Below are 20,725 nucleotides of genomic sequence, written 5' to 3' on the forward strand. Positions count from 1 at the left end.
AAACTTTCCCAGGACCTTATACTCCCCAACATGATACGTAATAGAATGTAAAGTACTTTCATTTCCATTGTCATGATCTGTTAGAAATGCATTGCCACCCAGGTAATATAGGAAATAGGTAAGGATAGGGTTAAGAACCTAAGTAGAGTATTAGTTTTAAGATTTTAGAAGGGATGTTCTTTTTTCCCGTTATTGGGAAGAAAAACTATAGCATAAGAGGATGATAATTGTCAGAATTTTTGAGAGGATATTGAGTTCAACCCCCCCCCCCACTTTACAGATGTTGCACAAGGTTACCCCATTAGGTAGGGCCAGGTGTGACCACAAAGCAAGCATATTTTCCATTTGTCCTATCTCTCATAGACATAACTAAGTAAACTCATAAAAGAATGGTCTTTTTTTTTTAGGTTTTGTTTTTTTTTTGCAAGGCAATTGGGGGTTAACTGGCTTGCCTAAGGCTACACAGCTAGGTAATTATTAGGTGTCTGAGACTGGATTTGAACCCAGGTACTCCTGACTCCAAGGCCAGTGCTTTATCCACTATGCCACCTAGCCACCCCAAGAATTGTCTTAAACTCAATGAGGCAGGATAGATCATCTGCTATAATAAAAGGACTTGGGGGCAGGAATGATGGTGAGAGGAAAGGAAAAAAAAAGATTTGAAATAGTCACTGGGATAATTGTCAAGCAAGATGCCCACCTGAGGATAAAACAGGAATAGGGAGAGATTCCTTTCAACAAATTTTTCAGACCTCTCAGATTGATCTCTCTTAGGCATTTTTCTCATTACAGCTTGCATTGATATTAATGTATTTAGGTTTCAGCTTCCTCTATAACAAATTCCTTGGAGATGGTTTTTTCCTCTTCTTCTTTGCAATATTAGCATGGAGTCCAGGGTTCTGTATAGTCGGCCTGAATAAATATCTGTTGAATCAAATTTGTGAACTAAAGAGAAGGGGATGAGATTATGGATCTTTGTGCAGGTACATAGGTAGCAACAGGAAGGCTGTGTCTCAGACCTCTTCTTTTCTTTTGTAAATAGTACAGTTTTCAAAGCAGGAGAATATACTCACTCTTCCACCCCTGGCCTGAAGAATTCTTAAGTTTGAAGAAGCTGAAGTGAGGCCCACAAAGGGAGATTCTTCAAATCCTTTTCTAGAGATATATGTCTGGTCCTATGCAACATAATATTTTCATCCATGACTTAGATGAAGGCACAGACAGCATGCTCAACAAATTTAAGAAGTCTCAATAGAATCAGGATCTACAAAAAATCTTGTCACATTAGCATATTGGACTGAATCTACTAAGTTGAAATACAGTAGGGATAAATAGAAAGTCTTCCTCCTGGGTTAAAAAAATCAACTTCAAAAGTGTAGGTCAGGTCAGGAAAAACCAATGAGGAGAACAAGGAATGGTATACCTGTCAAGATCTGTGGAAAGGAGAGCAGTTTATGATTAAAGAACAGATAGAGAACATTATAAAAAACAAACTGGATAATTTTGATTACATTAACTTAAAAAGTTTATGCCAAAAAACCCCACTCTAATCAAGATTAAAAGGAATGTAGTAAGCTGGAAAACAATTTTCACAACTAGTGCTTCTGACAAATGACTCATTTCTAAAATATATGGAAAAGTGAATCAAATTTATAAAAGAGGGGTGGTTAGGTAGCATAGTGGATAGAGCACCGGCCCTGGAGCCAGGAATAGCTGAGTTCAAATCCAAAATCAGATATTTAATAATTACCTAGCTGTGTGGTCTTGGGCAAGCCACTTAACCCCATTTGCCTTGCAAAAACCTAAGAAAAAAATTTATAAAAAAAAAGTCATTCCCCAACTGATAAATGGTCAAAGGCAATTCTCAGATGAAGGAATAATATGACTAAAAAGGAAAATGATCCATGTTGGAGGGGATGTGGGAAAACTGGGACACTAATGCATTGTTGGTGGAGTTGTGAACTGATCCATCCTCTTGGGAGAGCAATTTGGAATTATGCCCAAAGGGCAATAAAAATGTGCATATCCTTTGATCCAGTAATACTACTGGATCTGTATCCTGAAAAGATCTTGCAAAAGGATTAAAAATCCCACATGTACAAAAGTATTCATAGCAGCTCTTTTTGTAGTGGCAAAGAATTGGAAATTGAGGGAATGTCCATCAATTGGGGATTGACTGAACAAATTGTGGTATATGTATGGAAGGAACACTATTGTTCTATAAGGAATCATGAGGGACAAGGTTTCAGAAAAGCCGGGAAAGACTTCTGTGAATTGATGCTGAGTGAGATGAATACCATCCATATCCAGAGAAGGAACTGTGGAGTTTTAATGAAGACCAAAGCTTATTATCTTCCATTTTTAAAAGCTGTCTTATGTATTTCCTTTTTTTCTAATGTTTTCTTTGGTTTGAGTCTAATTCTTCTCTCACAACACATTCAATATCATTCTACGTTTAGTAAGGTTATAAATATAGAGCTTATATCAGATTGCTTTCTGTCAGGGAGGGGGGAAGGAGATGAAAAAATTATAAAACTCAAAACCTTGTTTAAAAAATGATTTGTAAGGGGTGGCTAGGTGGTGCCGTGGATAAATCTTGCAAAAACCTAAAAAAATGATTGGTAAAAACTACCATTGTATGTCATTGGAAAGACAAATAAAATATATTTTTTTTAAAGTATAGGTTGGGGTGGCTAGGTGGCACAGTGGATAGATCTCCAGCCCTGGAGTCAGGAGTACCTGAGTTCAAATCTAGCCTCAGACACTTAATAATTACCTAGCTGTGTGGCCTTGGGCAAGCCATTTAACTCCATTTGCCTTGCAAAAACCTAAAAAAAAGTATGGGTTAAAGAAAGCATGGTCAGTTAGGAGTTTGTCTATAAAAGTTATGGAGATTTCAGTGGAGTGAAGCTCACCAAATTAGTATTGTGATATGGCTGCCAAAAATATTTAAGGACTTGGGGCTTTTTAGTACTAAGGAGGTGATAGTCAAACTGTATCTGGAACACAGCATCAAGTCCTGGGCAGCACAGATTGAGATGACTTCAGATGAACTTGAGAGAGAGTATTCTGAGAAAGGTGGAATTCCTTGAAAATTCCATGTCACATGAGGATCATAAACTCCTTGATGGCAGGATGTTTCATCTTTTGACTTTGTAGCTACAATGTCCAACACCTGTTTATTTGATCAATGGTTGCTGACTGAAGCAACTGGGGATGTTCTGTTTCCCTATAACCAATTATCCATTCCACTCACAACTTTACTAAACCTTCACTTCTCCTTCCCTTCCATCCCTTCAGCTGTGAACCTCTTCAACATCAGTGAAAAAATTGAGCACATTCATCATGAGTTTCATCTTCTACCTACTGCTGGAGGCCTTTTCCAATCCCTGCCACATACTAAGTCACTTTACATCCATTCCATATTTGTCTTGTACATACTCATTCATATACAGACTCTCTCCCCAATTAGAATGCAGCTTCTTGAAGAGACTGTTTTTGCTTTTTTTTTGCCTAGTGCTTAACATAATGCTTGACATACAGTAAGTGCTTAATAAATGCTTGTTTGAGTCATTGAGCCTGGAAAAGCCTGCTAGATATCTTCAAGTCCTGGAAGGGCTGGCATGTGAAAAGGAGATTAGACTTCTTCTTTTAGTTCCCAAGAGGTAACATAAAGAACACTTAAAACAGCTTTCCATAAGCAGAAAGGACTGCATCAGGTTATGGATTTCCTTTCAATAGGAGTCTTCAAACAGGTGTATTGCTACTTGTCAGCTAAGTTATAGTAGGGATTACTTTTAGGATATGTATTGGACCAAGTGGATACTGAACTCCTTGTAATCAATTAATAAGCACTCACTAAATTTCTAATCATATGTCAGGCAATATGCTTAGTGCTGAGAGTATGAAGAAAAAACAGAACAGGCCAAGTCTTCAAGGAGTTTACATTCCATCAAGGAAGATCAGCTTTCCACATGAACAATACAATGCAATTTTGAACTCAAGAAAGGCCTCATGTAGGAGGTGGCATTGGTGTGAGCTTTGAGACGTGCTGAGGATTCTAAGAGGTACAGGTGAGGACTGCATGCTAAGCTGACTTAGAGCTGGGAGATGAGGAATGTCAAGTGGAGGAATAGCAATGTCAGTCTATCTGGTCTTGACAATGTGCCAGAAGACAGAGATTGGAGTCAAGTCATCATGAACAAGCTTTAAATACCAAAGAAATTACATGGAGCCAATAGTGTTTATTGAGTAGGGGAGTGGTATGGTCAAACCTGTTTTAGAATGTTTTAAGAATGTCATTTTGGAAGATGTGGTGAAAATGAAAAGGGGAGAGGGAAAGTCCAACAAAAGAAACAGTCCCAGTGAGAGGTGATTGGTCTAAACTTGGGAAGTACCAATGAAGAGATGGGGAATAAACTTGAGAGATGTCGTACTCTTGGCAACTGATTGGATATTTGGATGAGGCAGACTGAGGCAATAAGTTGACTCAGGTTGTCAATCTGAGTTATAAGTCTTTGAAGGAAAGAGGGAAGATTCAGAAGAGGGTCACTAGAATCTTTGGTTCCTAGATTTATAACTCCTTAAACTGGGATTTGAATCCAGATCTTCCTGACTTAAAACACAGTAGTCTGTTCAGATATTTATAGGGTATCAAATTCAAAATGTCCAATAGGCAACTGGTGACATCAGATGAGAATTCAGGAGAAACTATGCTTATATATGTATACACATATACACACATATTTATACACACATATTTATATATGTGTTTGTTTATGATTCATCTGTATAGAGATAAATTAACTAATGGGAAATATGATCACCAGTGGTGAATTAAGAGAAAGAAGAAGGCCAAGGGTTGAGTTTTGATTGTTGGGATGATGATGGTAAGCATTGTCTCAGTATAGACAAGACTATTCAAGCTTTCTTAGAACAGAGTATAATTATATTTTACACCAGGGCTGTCCAACCTTATTTTTAAAAGTTTTTACTGATAGGAGCGGCTAGGTGGCGCAGTGGATAGAGCACCAGCCCTAGAGTCAGGAGTACCTGAGTTCAAATCCCACCTCAGACATTTATTTACCTAGCTGTGTAACCTTGGGCAAGCCACTTAACCTCATTTGCCTTGCAAAAAAAAAGAAAACAACCTAAAATAAAATAAAAAAAAGATTAGGACCAACCTCTGCCAAAAAGTGTTGTTTACTTAGATTATATCTACTGATAGTTACCTTATTAAAAATTAAAACATTTTATTATGAGGAACTTCCAAAAAAGAGGTCCTGGAACACATTTTGAGAACCATTGGTATAGCTAAAATTAAAACTTTGGAGAAGACATGATAGTCATCCTAAAGTATCATGAAGGATACTTCATGAGGGAATGGGATTAAATTTGGAACCACAGCAAAACTAGGAGCGATGGTTTAAAATTATAGATAGGCAGATTTCCACACAAATTTCTTACAAAATATTGCCTAAAATGGTAATAAGCTGCCTCAGGAGGTAGGAGACTCCCCATCATTGGAAATCTTCAAACAGATATTGGATGACCATTTGACAGGGATACTATGGAAAGATACCTTTCGTTTACAGGTTGAGACAAGATGACTTCTGAGGACCTGTCATCTCTGAAAAACTGTGAGATCTAAGAATAAGGAATTGCTAAAGCCATTCCAACAATCTCATTGATTTTTGTCATATGACTATTCTGATATAAATTAAATGATGGATGTTGCAACTGCAGGCTTATTGGCATGCGTGACATTTATAATTTTTTTTCAAATATTGGTTTTATAATGTAGTTTAAGGTGTGAATTACAATCTGAGGCTTTCCTATTCTTATGACATTCATTCAGTTTCTTTCCAGGCAGTTTTATATGGCTTGTAATAACAGAAACTTCTTTATATTAATTAACTTTGTTTAGATTTATCAGAAGTGTGAATTTTCTGATGCAGAATAAGGTAAGAACTCCTACTAAAAGCTTTCCCACATTCATTACATTTGAAAAGCTTCACTCCAGTATGAATGATCTGATGCTGAACAAGAGTTGAACTCTGAAAGCTTTCCCACATTCATGGCTTTCATAAGGCTTTTCACCAGTGTGAACTCTCTGGTGCCTAATAAGAAGTGAGCTTTGAGTGAAGACTTTCCCACATTCAGTACACTTGTGAGGTTTCTCTCCAGTATGAATTCTCAAGTGTAGTCTAAGTTGTGATCTCTGACAAAAAGCTTTTCCACATTCACTACATTTATGAGGCTTTTCTCCAGTGTGAATTCTCTGGTGTAGAGTAAGTTGTGAACTTTGACTAAAGGCCTTCTCACATTCATCACACCCATAAGGTTTTTCTCCAGTATGAATTCTTTGATGCTGAATAAGTTGTGAACTCTGAATGAAGCCTTTACCACATTCGTTACATTTATAGGGTTTCTCTCTAGTATGAGTTCTCTGATGTGAGATAAGGCCTGAGCTGCAACTGAAAGCTTTTGAACATTTATTACATTTATATGGTTTCTCTCCAGTGTGTATTAACTGATGTTGAAAAAGACGTGAGCTCCAGCTGAAGGCTTTCCCACATTCATCACATTTGTATGGTTTTACTCCAGTATGAACTATCTGATGCTCATCAAGAGTTGAACTTTGACTGAATGATTTCCCACATTCCTTACATTTGTAGGGTCTTTCACCAGTATGAATTCTCTGGTGCAGAATAACGTGTGAGTTCTGAATAAATGATTCTCCACATTCGTTACATTTATAAGGTCTCTCTCCAGTGTGGATTCTTTGATGTCTCATAAGTAGTGATCTTTGATTGAAAGTTTTTCCTCATTCATTACATGCATGAGGCCTCTCTCCTGAATGAATTCTTTGATGTAAGACAAGTTGAGAATTCTGACCAAAGGCTTTTCCACATTTATCACATCCATAAGGTTTCTCTCAAGTGTGAATTCTTCGATGTTGAATAAGGTGTAATCTCTGACTAAATGTTTTCTGACATTCATTACATTCAAATGGTTTATCTCCTGTATGAGTTTTCTGATGTCTGTTAAGTTGTGAGTTCAGACTGAAATCTTTACCACATTTATCACACCTATAAGTTTTTTCTTCAGTGTGAATTAACTGATGTTGAATAAGCCATGAGCTACAAATGAAAGCTTTTGAACATTTATTACATTTATATGGTTTTTCTCCCGTATGAATTTTTTTATGTTCTGTCAAGTTTGAACTTCGACTAAAAATTTTCCCACATTCATTACATTTGTGTGATTTTGCCCCTGTGTGAATTCTTTGGTATATAATAAGCTCTGGTTCTGCTCAAAGTTTTTGCCACAGTTATCATATTCATGAACTTTTTCTTTTGTTATTCCTTTGTGATGTGCAGTGAGTGTTTATTCTGCCCGAAGTTCATTACATTTTTTGGCAATGTCCTCTATTGCAATTTTCTTGTGAGTCATCATGGCTTTACTAAAATCTTTTTTGAAGGATGAGGATTTCCTCAAAATCACTGTTGTAGAGTTTCTCTGATAAATATTTAAGCTTCTCTCAGGCTCAAAATATTCTCCAAACTCATGTTCCACAGAGAAATTCTTAATTATTTCCAGTGTTTCTCCATTGACTCTATTCCTTTGAAATTTTCCTCTCTTTCATTTAAATGCTCATTTTCAGTTCCTTCTGATCTGAAACAAGAAATTGAAAATATGATGTGCTTTATGCTGAGAAAAAATATTAGAATAGGAATAACATCATTGATAGTTTTATATAAGCATTATATGTGACTTTACTTATTTTCAGAATTAACAAAATCTAAAAAGATCCTAGGAACTAGGAAACAGGATGAATTAAGTAGAAGTATAATCTAGCTATAGGGCACAGTAAACACAAAGTGAACCAGCTGAGGACAGTAAAAATTTGATCAGCAGAACAGCTTGGGCAAGAGAACTGGGAAGGAACAAGAAATTTTGAGGTATAAGCAGTGTGTGTGAGGGTTATAAGATAAGTTTTCAGTTAAGTTATGTGATGGATGGTATGGACAGTGATGAGATGGCCTGAGTAGGTAAATAAGAATATCTGATGCGGGAGTAGTTGAATTATACAGAAATCAAACAATAATGCTTTATGCTTTATAAGGTAATGAGTTCTTTGTCACCAGAGTATTTAATCAGAGGCTGGATAAAAATTTGTCACAGGATGATTTCTTTCTTTTCTTTTTAACAAAAGAGAGTTATATAATTCCTTGAGTAAAACCTTTCATCTTTGATTTATAGATTTGAGCCTTTTCTAACTCAAATTACATTGCTGCATATCTTTCAGAGTATAACTTTCCCTCAAATCTTTTTTTTAATTTAAATATTTTATTTATTTTTCCAACTACATTCAATGATAGTTTTTAACAAATCATTTTTTTGACAAGGTTTTGAGTTTTACAGTTTTTTCTCCCTCCCTCCCTTCCCCTTACAAAAAGCAATCTAATATAAATTCTATATTTATAACCATGCTAAACAGATCAATATTGAACATGTTGTGAGAGAAAACAGATCCAAATGGAAGAAAGAAAACATTAGGGAAGAAAAAATGATAATACATAAGACAACTTTTAAAAATTGAAGTTTTGGTCTTCATTTAAATTCTGAGTCTTCCTTCACAAGCCTTTAAATTTGTCTTTTGATTATTGTACTGCTGAAATAAACAAGTCCATCCTGGTTGATCATCACCCCATATTTTTGTCAATGTGTACAATGTTCTTTTGGTTCTGTTCATTTCACTAAGCATCAATTCATGCAAGTCAAAGGATGATTTCTAAAGGCTTCTGTTATTAAGTATAGATGAGAGGGGCAGCTAGGTGGCGCGGTGGATAGAGCACCAGCCCTGGAGTCAGGAGGACCTGAGTTCAAATCCAGCCTCAGACACTTAATAATTACCTAGTTGTGTGGCCTTGGGCAAGCCACTTAACCCCATTTGCTTTGCAAAAACCTAAAAAAATAAATTAAGTATAGGTGAGGAAAAAAGGACTGCTAAGATAGGGAAAAGGAGGTCAGTTCCTATTCCTAACTCAGCCTAACTCCAAGGTAGCACTAGAGAACATTGTGGAGAAGTTGGTTTTTTTCTTATGATTGGGCATAGTAGAAATTTTTAGTAGAAGCCTAATGATCATTTATCCTTTGCAACACATTTCTTAAATATAACCACTTCTCTCCTCTGACATGCAAACTCTCATCAATTCACATATGAACTACTAGAATAGTCTTCTGGTGGGATCTGCATGCTTCAAGTCTCTACCCATGCTAATCTATTCTTTATTCAGTCAACCAAATGATTTTTCAAAATTGTAGATTCAATCATATCACCTTCTTACTCAAATTCCACTGACTTCCTATCAGCTCTCAGCTCAAATACAAAATATGGTTTGAGGTTTAAAGCCCTTCATAAACAGTCCCCCCACCTTCTATTATATGTTCTTACACCTTACTCCCCACCATATTTTCTTTGATCCAGTGACACTGGTCTCCTGGCTGTTCCACGAATAAGACCTTCCATCTCCTGGCTCTAGGCATTTTCCTCAGCTATTCTCTTTGTCTAGAATCTCTTCCTACTAGATTACCTTGCTTCCTTCAAGTACCACGCCAAATCCCACCATCTATAGAAAGCCATTCCTAATCCCTATTAATTCTAGTGCCTTTACTCTGTAAATTAGTTCCTATTTATCCTGTATGTAGATTGTTTGTACATATTTGTTTGCATGGTTGTGAGTTTGCTGAGGGCAGGAAGTGACTTTTGCCTCTTTTTGTATTCCCATCTTTCTATTTCCCCACACAGTGCCTGACATATAGTAGACACTTAATAAATGCTTACTGGCTGATTTACCTCTTTCTATATTATATTGCAGAATGCATGATGATGACTGAAGACAGCAGTAAAGTATTAATCTTATGGTTTACCAGGCTTGCAGGCAATCCTGACTTGTCAGAGGCTATTTCAGCAGGAGCCCCAACAGATCCTATAAAGCTAGAAAAGCTTCAAGACAGTGCTTGTGTCTTTTGCCTTAGATCAGTCTAAGATCTTCACTATGTTGACCACAAAGTGATAAAATTTTTGATCACAATAATTCTACATAACCATCTATTAAGTTGTAGAGGTCTTACAAAGTCATACTGGCTATATATGATATATTCGGAAATAGGAATATATCATATATAGCCAGTATGACTTTGCCTCATTTCAGGAAATAACTGATTATAAAAGCTGACCCTGAGCAAGTCATTTAACCTCTCAATCTTGGTTTCCCCATATATAAAAAGCACCTATTGTTGTTGTGAGGTCTGAATGAAATATCAAATGTAAAATGCTTTTCAAACTTCAAAATGATATCTAAATGGTAGTTATTATATTCCATATTATTATTTGTTAGAATATATTTGAAATATTCAAAAGAAAAAATTTGATATTGTTAAGAAGCTAGGTTTTGGGGAATTGTTCTGTTTTTGTTTTTAGGACTACAAGAATTAGCAAAGAAATGAAATTGAAGGCTAACAAAAAAGAAAAAGGAGAGCTAGCATAGTGAAATAGAAAAAATATTGAATTTGGCCTAAGAGAACTTGTGTTTAAATCCAAGCTCTGCAAATTCCACCTCTGTAACATTTAACAAGTCCTTTTACTGCCCTAATTTTGTTACCTCACTATAAAATGAAAAGGTTGGATGAAATGATTTCTAAAAGCCTCTTGTTATAAATACTATAAACCTATCAGCAAGCTAGGTGAATTGTGACAAAGAAACTTCGATTCCAAGAAAGGAATCTTTTCATGAAAATGCCACAAGGTTAACCAGTGGGAAAGACAGACAAAGATGATGGTATCTCATTCTATCTCTGTCTTTGAAATTAGGAAAGCCATTCTCCCAGGGAAAAGTCCTCATCTGCAAAAACTGAACAGAAACAAAGGGCCAGGTTTTTTTTTTCCAAAAGGGAAGAATAAAGGGTCCTTTAATATCTCCATCATTTTCAGAGATCTTTCAATTATTACTGAAAATACTTCAGGGGCAGTGGATAGAGCACTGGCCCTAGAATTAGGAGGACCTGAATTCAAATTTGAACTCAGACTTAATAATTATCTAGCTGTATGACCTTGGGCAAATCACTTAACCCCTTTGCCTTGCCAAAAAAAAGGAATAAAGTGCTTCACTAATCTTGATACTGAATTCATCTGGGTGACTGGAATTTTTCAAGTCATCTCTCTGCTTACTTTGGGTTATCAATTCCTCATTATTCATTTGTATTGTTTTTCCTAGTGCAAGGGTATTCTTTTTTGGTGTGAATGAGAAGCAAAATAAAAATTGAGCCACTCTGTTTTCTCTCTGTTTTCAATCATCATCATCCTATTCACCCTAAGTAGCAGTCCTATCCCTTCTTCAGTCCACCCTTTCCCCCCAATATAGTTTCTAATAAATTTTTTAAAGTCCTCTTTGCTTTCTCATCCACCTTAACTCATTCTGAGCTTTAACTCCTAATACTATTTTTACAAGACAATGCAATGTTTTTCTTCTCATTCTCTGTAACCTGTCTTTGCTTCCAGTTGAGTGGCCTGTGCATTTACATTAATCTCTTAAGATAACTTCCATTTTTTCCCCACATTAGAACTATTCTCTTATATCCCTAGAATTTTATTATCAAGAGATGTCCCATCCCTCCTGGACTGACTTTTCCTATACAGTTTAATCTATCCTACCTATCTTCCTCTTACCTCTTAGAGTTTTGCTATTTTGGTCTACTTTGCTTTCTTGAGAGAAAATAATAAACTCTAGAATAGAACAGTTATTTGCCTCCAACCAGTTCCTCTCTATCAGTAAGAATCAGCTCCCATTTAGAATTTCCCCTAGTTGGTTCCTCCACCTTTTAAAGAATGTTATCAGTAAGGCACATCATTAAATTGTTAGCTTCCCTGATTTGAGCAGAGAGCTCAGACGGATGTCTAAATAACCAGTCTCCTCATCCTTCTAAGTCTTCTTATCTTGAATAAGATCTCCCATATGACAACTGTCCTAGAAATCACATACCAATCTAGTTGTTTACTCGAACTAATTCCCAGAGTAGAAGTGAAAAAAAAAAAAGATCCCATAAACTGGTCCATCCAAGAAATACTTGATTTCTTTGCCAAGGCCATTACAGCCAAGGGCAACACTAGTTTAATGTATTAACTCATTTACAAAATTATGGGCCAGGATGGTAGAAGCAGAGTGGATAGAGTGCTGGATCTGGTGTCAAGAAAAATAGGGTTTGAATCCTGCCTCATACATTTATCAACTAGGTGACTCTGGGAAATTCAATTAACCGCTTCCTGCCTCAGTTTCTTCATCTCCAACTGTGTCCAAAGGGACATGTGAATGACCTGTGTTATAACATTTTTAATACCCTGAAATAAGACAAAGATGACATGTTCATCATATTTGTAGAGCATTGGACTGATTGGATGAAACTGAATGGAGACAAATGTAAATGCTTATACTGAGAATCAAAAAATCAATTTCTCAAATATAAACTAGAGAAGGTATGGATAGAAAATAATTTATCCAAAAATTATAAAAGGGATTTAGAGCAGAACAAGCTCAATAACAGTTGGCAGCATGCTAGCTAAGGCTATTTTGGGTTATATTACTGGAGGCATAGGAATAAAAGAAAAGTTTCTCTGTAATCTGTCCCAGTCAGACCCTATCTGATGTACTGAGTTCATTTGGGGGTCTTCTAAAATTCTGGAAAGCATACTAAGAGCAATGAGGGAGGAAGGTGAATGGTCTCATTTTCATTCATCAGAGAATTAGTTGAAGAAATTTGTTTAGCTTGAAGGTTTAGGAGAATATGATAGCTTTGTTCAAGTACTTGAAGGGTTGTCATGTGCAAGAGTAATCAGATTTGACCACTATGAAAAGAACTAGAAATAATAGAAGTTGCACTAAGGGAAATTTAGATTTATTGTCAAGAAAAACTAACAGAGTTATCTAAAAGTTGAATAGGTTACCTTGAGAGGTGGTGAATTCTCTTTCTTTGGAGGTCTTCAAGTAGAGATCGTATGACTACGTGTCCAGTATATTACACTGTCAAGTCATATCCAACTCTTTGTGATCCCATTTGGGGTTTTCATGCCAAAAATACTGGAGTTTGCTAGTTCCCTCTCAGCTCATTTTACAGATGAGGAACTGAAGCAAACAGGATTAAATGAATTACCCAGGATCACACAGCAGGTAGGTGTCTGAGTCCTAATTTGAACTCATGTTTTACTAATTCCAGGCCCCTCTCTATCCACTGCACCACACAGCTAACCATAAGATCAGCTTAAGTCCTTTTCAAGACTCAGCTCAGATACTAATTGTTTCATAACACTTATGTTTACATACTATTCCCAAACCAAGAGTGCTCTCTCCCTACTCAAATTTTTGTAACTTTCCTTTGCTTCTAAGACATTCTACCCTGCCTCATAGTCTTCTGAGTACCTGTCCTATTCCCTATAGTAGACTACAAGCTCCTTAAGGGCAGGTCCTGGATCTATTTTCCTTTATATGACCTCCAGGGTCATACTTAGCAAATGTTTTAACCACTGAAATGACAGTTTATTAATAGAGACCACATATAAGCTCCTTTAAAGGCACGGACTGATCCACTCCTATTGTGTTGTCTTATTTAGCTTAATAAATGTTTGTTGACTGCCTATAAGCAGCACTGCCTCGGCCTCTGCCAGGGAGGCAGCAAGGGTTGGTGGTAGGATTTGCAACTCCCACTTGTACCAGGAAGCGTGTTAGGCATACAGGGATGAAGATAACAGTGAAGTGCTGCAAAGTTGCGAAACCCTCTGCCTAAATGAGTTCCTCCTTGCCTCCCAGTCCCCGGAGGACATCATCATCCCTATTTTACAAGAGCAGACTTTTCGCCTTGCCAGGGCCATAGTGCTAGCCCCGTCAAGGGCCGGGTTTGAACCCGAGTCTTCTGCCTCCAGGACCAGCACTGAGGCCCCTTGTCCCCCACCACCCTCCCCACAATCAAACCTTGGGCCCGGCTGGGAGGAGCTTCAGAGACCACCCAGGGAGACCCTCCGGTCTTTTACAGAAGGGGACGCTGAGCCCCAAAGAGGGGGGTCTCCTCCCGGATCACGCAGTGGTGGAGCTGCGGGGTCCGGACGGAGATGTCGCTGCCTGCCAGCCTAGGGACCTCTCCCCGCTGCCCGAGCGGCCCCCGGAGCGCCCCCGGCCCCGACTCACCCTCGACTCGGGGCGCGCGGGGTCCGGGGAGGGGGCGAGGGGGCGGAGTTCTGGTTGTCCCCACAGTTCAACTGGGGCGAGCCGCGTGGAAACGGGCGGCGCGCGGGCTTGGTCCTGGGAGACTGTGCCAGGGCGCCGGGAGGCTGCGGGATCTCGGGACCCCCGCCCCCCGCCAGCTCCCCTCTGCGGCTCCCGGGAAGCCTCCTCTCCCTGCCTTTCTCCTGGCGCCCCGAGACAGACCATTAGTGCCAGGGGGTCCTCGCGGCGGGGCTCCTCCCAGCTGCTGAGGGCGGAGGCCGGTGCGTGTTCTCGCCCCTCACTTGGGTCCCAGGCTGACAGCTATCGGCCCCCGTGGCTCTCACTGGCCCCCCGCGTCGCGGAGCCCGAGCCGCTGATAGCTCCTCAGGGACTGCACCCCGAACCCCTCTGCAGCCTGTCCCACGAGGGGCTGCCCAGCTCCCGCTGCCTCCGTCCGCCTTGGGAAGCCTCCCATCGTTGGGAACCCCACCCGGTGCTCCTGGCGCCGCTGTCAAGGACCCCGCCGGACCAAGCAAAGCCCCCCAGGACCCGATGGCCCTTCCCACGCGGGCGGGCAGGCGCGTCCGCCTGGGCACCGTCCCGCGCACTCTTCCCAGCCCTGGCACAAGCTGCGCCTTTCTGTGGCCGGGCAGGACCACGGACAGCGGCTGGCACTTGTGGGGCAGATCCAGGCCCATGACTTAGCGAGCTCATGGCGGACCCACCTACTGAACTGACCCTGTCATCACTTAAACACATTTAAACTGCAGGATCTATTCAATCTCGGATCCTGGCTCCCCTTTATTTACCCAAGAAACGTTTTTTCAATCGGGTCCATTTCCCCTCTCTTCCATCTGCCTAACAAACTGGTTGCCCATAAAAATCTCATTTTTTTTTTTTTACAGGACAGCCAGGACCTAAGTGAGATACAGTGAAGAATCCCCACTAGTGAACCCGTCAATTGGTAGTTAGATAACTGTCCTTTCTGTCCCTCCCCCAGTACCTAGGGCACATCCTGGGGGGGTGAGGGGTGGGGAAAGGGGAAGGCTCATGTATTTGGGACTTTTCTATCCCCATGCCCCCTTCTTGTCTTACCCTGGGTGTTACCCAAATGTTAAGGATAAGCCTATAGGAAAAGAAAATACTTGGCTCTAACTTCCCTTACTACTGTTAATAGGTTAAAATACAGATGGTGGTGGTGGGGGAGGCTTGGTTATTTTCTGTTAGTTTACTAAAGTCATTTAATTAACTCATTTGATTTTTTCATTGGCAAGGTTTTCTAGATACACAATACCCAGCTGACTGTTATATCTTGCTGAAGGCTAAAACTTCAGAATCAAAAAAGGTTCTCAGAACTAATAAATCTGGAAGAGCCTTCTTTACTTCATTACTGTTAAGTGTCTTCCTAGCCTCTAGTTCCTTACAATCCAGCAAGTATTTGCTATGTCTACTGTGTGCCAGATACTATTCTAAGCCCTAGGAACACAAACACAAAATGAAAAATAGTCCTTGATTTTGAACCATTTCTATTAACAAAGAAGAAATGTCTGGGCTGACATGGTTATCTTGGGGTCTAGCACCATTCTTTCAGTTTACCTAGTCTCAAAACCTAGGTATTTTCCTCTTCTCACTCTCATCATATCCAATCTGTTTGCCAAGGCCAGTCAATTTTATCTTTTTTTTTGCAAGGCAATGGGGTTAAGTGGCTTGCCCAAGGCTACACAGCTAGGTAATTATTAAGTGTCTGAGGCTGGATTTGAACTCAGGTACTCCTGACTCCAGGGCCAGTGTTCTATCCACTGTGCCACCTAGCTGCCCCCAATTTTATCTTGATAGCTCTCCTGTTACTGCTACCACATACACTACTAGGTCCTTTTTGCTTGGTCTCCCTACTTCAATTCTATACCCCCCCTTCAGCTATTAATTTTCTTAAAACCACAAATCTGACCATGTCACCCTACTCCAATGAATAAATTCCAATCACTCCCTGTCACTCCAGAATCAAACATAAAATCTTTGGTTTGCCATTCAAAGTCCTTTACAACTTGATACCACTCCCACCTCCATCTTTCCAGTCTTTTTACAATCTACTCCCCTCTACAATCTCCAGGATTCATTGACACTGGCTTCTTTATTGTTTAAGACACTCTATTTGTCAACTCCAGGCATTTTCTGATTGTTGCTCTTGGTATTTTCCCTTATCTCCATCCCTTAATCTAAGAGGTCTTTCCTGACCCACCCCCCCATGTAAGTGCTTTCTTTTCTCCAATTTAGCTTTGAGCTCTCAACTCACTTTCATCTAAAGAGCTCATTTTCTATTGCCTATTTTTTGATACATGCTAATATGTATAATTTTTCTTCATTTCTGTTAGCAAGCTGCTTGGATAAATTACTTGCTTTTCATTCTTTTTGATGGTATTTAGTGTAATCAGCATTTCACAGGAGGGGACAAGCTAGTGGATACAAGCTCCTAATACACAGCAATGAGGGAAACTTTTTTCTTTTACAACCAAAATTGTACCCCTATATCAGTGATATTTAGGTACAGTCCTAGTCTAATGTCTTTCTCAGAGATGAGATCAGAGACGAGCTTTGTAGACTCTCTTGCTTCCCTGAAAGCAGGATTTTTAGTATTCCTTGGAGAGTAAGAAGATTCTGAGCCCCCTAAAAGAGCTCCTACAGTCATATACAAATATGTGTGTGTAAATACATATATATTCTAGGTTCCCAGCTTTATCTCCATTTTTCTATGACCTTAGCTTAAATCACTCTAATCTCCTGGGAAAATAGTGATTTTGTTTTTTGATTTCACTCTGCCACCAATTCTATTCTGTAACTTTAATATTTCATATAGCAACCTAATCTCTTTTCTCTAAGTATAAAAGTTTATGAGTTCAGAAATTCAGCATCCTCTTGTTGGATGCAAAGGTTTAAGTTTTCCAAAAACTACCGTTAAAGAGAAACTGAGTATAGCTTCAGAAATCTCAAAAAAACCCAAAACCCTAAGTCTAAGGGAATTGCACCACCTGCAAATCACTTTGTGTCAAGAAAACTTATCCCTTATAATATCCACTCCTGAAAAACTTCATATTATTCTTGAAGCTGCCCTGGACCCATTTAGGCCTAATTAAATGTGGTCTTATCTCATTCCAAGGCATCACAGAATTTTACTTCTCTGGTCCACTCTCAATAGCCTCAAGATAAATCAAAAAGCAATTCCTTTAAAACAGAGGGGATAATCCAGGTCTCCCACATGTATAGAAATTCTCTTAATGTAATCAATCATGATGATTTTTTTTCACCTAATTGCTATAAAAATCTTTTGGCTCACTGAGGCAGTCATTAGACCCATTCTAATTTCAGGTTTAGGGGTGACTAGGTGGTGTAGTAGATAGAGCACCAGCCTTGGAGTCAGGAGTACCAGAGTTCAAATACAGCCTCAGACACTTAATTACCTAGCTGTGTGACCTTGGGCAAGCCACTTAACCCCATTGCCTAGCAAAAAAAAAAAAAACTAAAAAAAACAAACAAAAAGACTAATTTCAGGTTCAATCCTGTTAATAAATGCTATATTGCTTAGAGAAAATGTGCCTCAACCTTTTAATTTCACTTGAAGCACTACTGAATCAGATACTCCAATTACAATACACATAAAACATCTTAAAAAAATTCAAAAGATTACCCCCACACCCACACAAAAGACATTCACATATCCCCAATTACAATTATCTATTCCTCCATTGCATATATAACCATAGTAAATAAGGAAGCACATTACAAGGACAATGAGTAATAAATATATTGAAAGCATTCCTACTACATCTGGAAGAATATAATCAAAGGTTGGACTTTAGTATTAAAAACTCCATAGCATTTTAATAATTACAAAATGTTTTCTTTACAATGACCATAGGAGGGAGTTAGTGGAGATGTTATGACTGTTTTACAGAGGATGAAATTTAGGTTTTAAGACTGTCACTTGCCCAGGACTTATTAAAAGATTATTATTAAACATTTTCTAGTCTTCAGGTCCTTTGTGCTTTCTACTACAATACACTTTGTTTTAGGGGGTTTTTTTAGGTTTTTGCAAGGCAAATGGAGTTAAGTGGCTTGCCCAAGGCCACACAGCTAGGTAATTATTAAGTGTCTGAGATCGGATTTGAACCCAGGTTCTCCTGACTCCAAGACCGGTGCTCTATCCACTACGCCACCTAGCTGCCCCTACAATACACTTTGAAGTGAACCTTGACCAATGAGATTTCACAACGTAGAAAAGATTATAGTAGAAGCAGTATTTTAACTTCCCTCCCCACACAAGTTAGACTAGTTTTTCTTTGAGATGTACTGAAGCCACTGGATTAATAGGACAGTCTCAGGCTGCCAATATCACCCTCGTATCATCATCTTGTTACAAAATAGCAATGAAAAAACTCCAAGCAGTCCCTCAAAGAATACTAAGGACATACCATGCTAGATACTAGGCTAAATGTTGGTGATACATAGGCAAAAGATAGACCTTGCCCTTGAGGAATATGCAATCTTAAAGAGGAAAACAATAATCAACAATGGGAAGTCACTAGAATTAAGAGAGATTGGAAAAGGCAGTGGAATTTAGCTTGCACTTGAAACCAGGATGAAAGGGAAAAACATTCCAGGCATGGGAGACAGTAAAAATGATTGGAGTGTTGTGTTCAAGGTAGAACAAAGAGTCTACTGTCACTAGATTGCAGAGAAGAGGAATAAGTAAGGAAGAGAGGTCATAAAGAACTTTGAATGTTAAACAGGATTTTACATTTGATCCTGGAGGTGATAGGGTGATAGGTGATATCTGATGATAGCATCAGACCTATGATTTAGGAATATCATTTTATAAACTGAGTGGAGGATATGCTCAAGGTACCCTGTGATGCCCAGTTGATGCAAAATGATGGACAACTCAGACAGTGGAGCACTCATTTGCAGAATCAACTCAAGATATCAATGATCATCCTTGTTGAATATCCTCTTACTTTTGAGAATTATCTGTTAACTGTTGAATGATCTTCATGTATCTCGTTTTGTTCCAATATCAAACTTTATCTATGGCCTGAGTCAGGTCTATTCCAGAACAGAGGTGCAGAGAATAGTAAAATACCTTCCTGGATCCCTGAATAAGCATTAGGACTCCATCTAGGTCCTCAAGTTGGAGGACCCTCTGTATCCCTCACTGGGCTAGAGGGGGGAAAAAAAATCCTCACAACTTCCAGTCACTGATTACTTGGTTTAGCTAAGTTAAGAGTGGAAAATGTTAAAATTCCTTGTAGTACAGGCAAAGTCTGACTCAGGAGGATTAAGCTTCAGTAGATGTACTCAAACCATCCAACATTTAACAAAAAAGTTTATTTAATAGCATGGAAAGAACTATCTCCAAACAGAAATTCATCTAGTCTAATAAGGATTAGGTCAAATATAGTAATTCAAATGTCAGTGGGATATTGAACAAATCTAAGGGTTTCATCATGGGTTGATCTTTTTATAACCCACAGGGCAGAGAACCCATTATCAGTGATTTAATCTCTCTTCTGGGATTCTTTCAAGGAGATTCTCCTGGCCTTTAAGGGAGAAAAACATCCCAGCTCACATAGCAAGGCCCCTAATAGAGATTACTATATTATCTGGTGAGAAAAATCAAAACTGATTCTATTTTGTAATTGATTTTATTCTATATCATCACTGATATTTTGTATTACTACCTAAGTAATGACTGTCTTAATTAAAGTTTGAAGTTCATAGTTTCATTAGTTTGGTCTTCCTCTCCTTGTTTAAAAGTTGCTTCCCTATAAGCCACTTTAATTAAAAACAAAACCTGCTATCTTTATACACTGTTGTCCAAGTATAATTAGAGGAAATTTATTTTATATGCATACATGATATAATACACTTCCAGGTGCATATTAAAGTATATATATACATATATATATATATGAAATTAGTCATTCTTTCACATCAATTAAATTGATTTCCTAGCAGCAAGATAGGCAGGTTGTTGCTAGCCCCACATTCCTAATTTCTAGTCAGTCATATTGTCCTCTACACCAATGATGCTCCTATTTTTTTGGATGCTCTTCCCTTTGTCAATAAAAATGATCTGTCAAACCTCATTTGGTTGGCTGGGGAGGTTTAGATCCTGTTTACTATGCTTTGATAATAAACTGATCATGCTTGGAACTTGTGCCTCAGTTTACCTTAACTTTGATCATGACGCTAGAAATATACATTAAATTAGAAATTCTATATAAGGCATCCTGATCAAGAAATTATTATACAAAATCCCAAATTACCATAAAAAAAGAAATTGAATGCTTGATATAGTTTAGTCTTCAACATAAATGCTAACTAGGCATCCTTCAGCAACCCATTTACAAGATCATTCTTTTTTTTTTAAGGTTTTTTGCAAGGTAAATGGGGTTAAGTGGCTTGCCCAAGAC

The 20,725-nt window shown here is 38.5% G+C and overlaps 1 pseudogene; it reads right to left on the reverse strand.

Annotated features, from left to right (window-relative positions):
• Window positions 1-5,795: 5,795 nt before the first annotated feature.
• On the reverse strand, window positions 5,796-7,455 carry LOC141500088 (uncharacterized; annotated as a pseudogene).
• Window positions 7,456-20,725: the final 13,270 nt, after the last annotated feature.

This window comes from Macrotis lagotis, chromosome X (assembly GCF_037893015.1).
Source record: "Macrotis lagotis isolate mMagLag1 chromosome X, bilby.v1.9.chrom.fasta, whole genome shotgun sequence".
Classification (NCBI taxonomy): domain Eukaryota; kingdom Metazoa; phylum Chordata; class Mammalia; order Peramelemorphia; family Peramelidae; genus Macrotis; species Macrotis lagotis.